This window comes from Aquarana catesbeiana, linkage group LG11, assembly GCF_042186555.1.
Source record: "Aquarana catesbeiana isolate 2022-GZ linkage group LG11, ASM4218655v1, whole genome shotgun sequence".
NCBI classification, from domain to species: domain Eukaryota; kingdom Metazoa; phylum Chordata; class Amphibia; order Anura; family Ranidae; genus Aquarana; species Aquarana catesbeiana.
In genome coordinates, this window is record NC_133334.1 from 114,363,197 (window position 1) to 114,366,253 (window position 3,057).

Genomic DNA, 3,057 nt, shown 5'->3' on the forward strand with positions numbered 1-3,057 from the left:
CACGACGGAACACACTACACAAGGCTGACTTTCAGGTGTCCTTATATAGTGTGGGGCGTGTACTAAATCCCCTGAGGCATAATTGGCCAAAGGCAGGGTGGCTCTCCGTTCTTACCGCGCTGTGATTGGCCAAAGCATGCGGGTCATATTGCATGCTTGGCCAATCATCAGCCAGCAATGCCGCAGTGAATTATGGGCCGTGACTCGCCACTCGAATTCGGCGCTAATGGCCCATAATGTTCGTAATTTGACGAACGCTCGAACGGCCAATGTTCAAGTCGAACTTACATTCGACTCGAACTCGAAGCTCATCCCTACTTCTGAGGTGTCAAATGTGGGAGAATCAGCTGTTCCAATCTTAAGATTGATGGTGCAATTTCTCGCTGAATGATCGCTCCACATTTATGTACCCTTAACTGAGTGTTTGGGTTCACTAAAGCCTCCTCAAGCTGTGCATGCCTTTTCCTGTCCATTCATTGCTGGAAAAGCTTTTTTGTGTCTGAGAGGATAACCCAGATAAGCATTTTTTTCCCACCTAAAAAGTTTTCACACTTTATCCTATGGTGGAGGAAATTCACTAAGTAGGGTATACCAGCAATTAACGCTGCTATATCCTCTGTGAATAAGTTTGACTTGTCCGGCAGACAATGCTCAAATGCTTAGGGATCCAACGGATAAAAAGGTGGAATTCCTATTGAAAAAAAAAAAACACTTTTTTTTTCCCTGGCAGATTGAGTATCTCAGCCTTTGCTGACAGTAATTGCTTAATCATTGAGAGACCAGTTTAAAGAGGTGTTCAAGGTTATCCTGCTCAGGCCCAGGAAGCAGCTTTATGTTTGCAATAGTTACTATGAGAGATTCTATCCTTCAGGCCTTGCGCCCTTCGCTAAACGCCTTGTAAGAAGCTCCTGGCTAGTCTTCCTTTTTGCCATGAAACAGCTATCAGGGGATGTTTTGGATAATACATCCAAAGAAATTCTAGTGGAAAGCACCTCTTTTGCCATTTAAGAAAAAGAGTAAATGTATTTTCATTTTAAAGCTCCTTCTACTGTGCCAGAGGCATCAGCCTCCAAGCAGTCATGGCGGCTTCCACCCCCAGGATCAATCGAATAGGGGGAATTCTTCTGCAGTTCTCAAGGATCTGGCAGGAAGAGTGTCGAGAAGAATGGGGGACTTCCTCAGTAGCTCCAGGGTACAAGCTGGAGTTCCAAGAGTTCCCGTCTCCTCGTTTTCTCAGATCAAACGTTTCTAAGGATCCAGAGAAAAAGAAAAAAGTGATCATGGGGGTCCCTATGTAAGAACAGAGGTTGGAGTTTGATCCAAACCTCTTTTTTTCACGGTGCCAAATCTGAATGGACATTCTGGATCTCAAAAATCTAAATTCAATTCCTGAATATAACCACTATTTTTTCGTATGGAGTCAATCCAAATCAGTTATCTCCATCCTACGAGGAGAACTTCTGGCGTCTATCGACATCAAAGATGCATACCTCCATATACCTATTTCCTTGCTCACTAGTAATATCTACTTTTCAAGGCAGAAAATCTTCATTTTGTGCGTAGCTCTGCTTTCTGGTCCAGCTACTGCACCTTGAGTGTTTACAAAGGTTCTGGCCCCTCTTCTAGCCAGATTAAGGGCCCAAGGTATAATGATTATGGTTTACCTAGTCGATCTGTTCTTGATAGACCAGTCGGTAGCCCGCTCAGACCAAAGTATGGTCACCACATTCAACTACCTGGAATATCTAGGTCGGATTTCAAACCTAGGAGAAATCTTCTTTAAAACATGAAGAAGGCTAAAATACTTGGGTCCGATCATAGGTACACCCAGAAATGGGTATTCTTACCCCAGGCAAAGATCAGCGCCATAAAGGAACTGATTTAGGTGGTCGAAGCAAGAGGAATTTCTTCTATTCAACTTTGCATGAGGTTGTTGGGAAAGATGGTGGCTTCATTCGAGGCTGTTCCTTATGCTCAGTTTCATTCGAGACTGCTGCAAAACAGTATCATCAGCTTGGAACAAAGGATTCAAGCTCTACATTCCCAATGTGTCTGACTCCAAAGCCTACAGCCACATCACCCTGATAGCGCCCGATCTCGTCTGATCTTGGAGGCTTAGCAGGGTCGGGCCTGGTTAGTACCCAGATGAGAGACTACCTGGAAATATCAGGTGCTGTAGGCTGGGTGCGCCGGACCTTAGTTTATGGTTAATCCAAAAATCAACTAAGAGGAAAATCCTTCCTTCAGTTACCTAGGAAGTGGTAACAACATATGCCAACCTTTTTTGTTCAGGTTGGGGAACAGTCCTGGAAGAGGCAAGATAAGTGGCCCAGATCAGAAATGGCCTTGCCCATTAACATTTTAGAAATTCAGGCAGTGCTCTTGGTCCTGAGGGCCTGAATGTTCAGTTTACGGTATTGTCCTGCCAGGATTCAATCCGACAATGCCACAGCAGTGGCCTATATTAATCACCAAGGGGGCACAAGAAGTTGTGCGGCCCAGAAAAAGGTGAATCATATCCTATCTTGGGCAGAAAACAATGTACTTTGCCTATTGGCAGTCTTCATTCTAGGAATAAAAAATTGGCAGATGGACTACTTGAGTCGCCAGCAGTTGCTCCTGAGAGAATGGTTCCTTCACCCCAATATCTTCCTGTCAATATGTAAAAAATGGGGGATCCCAGACATAGATCTGTTTGCATCCAGGTTCAACAAAGAAATCAACAACTTTGTGTCAAGAACAAAGGATCTGCTAGCATGCAGAACAGATGCCTTGCTATTCCCGTGGAATCGGTTCTCACTGATTTATGCATTCCCTCCTATTCTGCCTGCGTCCACGACTTCTTTGCAGGATCAAGCAGGAAGGGAAGTCGTTGTTTCTTGTGGCCCCCAGCGGGGCCCAGGAAATCCTGGTATACAGAGATCGTAAAGATGGCAGAAGGGGACCCAAGGACCCTAACATCTCGGCCAGACCTTCTCTTGCAAGGTCCATCCTACTTTACAAATGCTAAATTAAACGGTCTGGCTATTGAGACCCACACTCTGAAGAAGCGTGGGC

The 3,057-nt window shown here is 44.9% G+C and overlaps 1 pseudogene; it reads left to right on the top strand.

The window, feature by feature from the left end:
- The first annotated feature begins 2,063 nt into the window (after positions 1-2,063).
- On the top strand, positions 2,064-2,182 carry LOC141113099 (5S ribosomal RNA; annotated as a pseudogene).
- Positions 2,183-3,057: the final 875 nt, after the last annotated feature.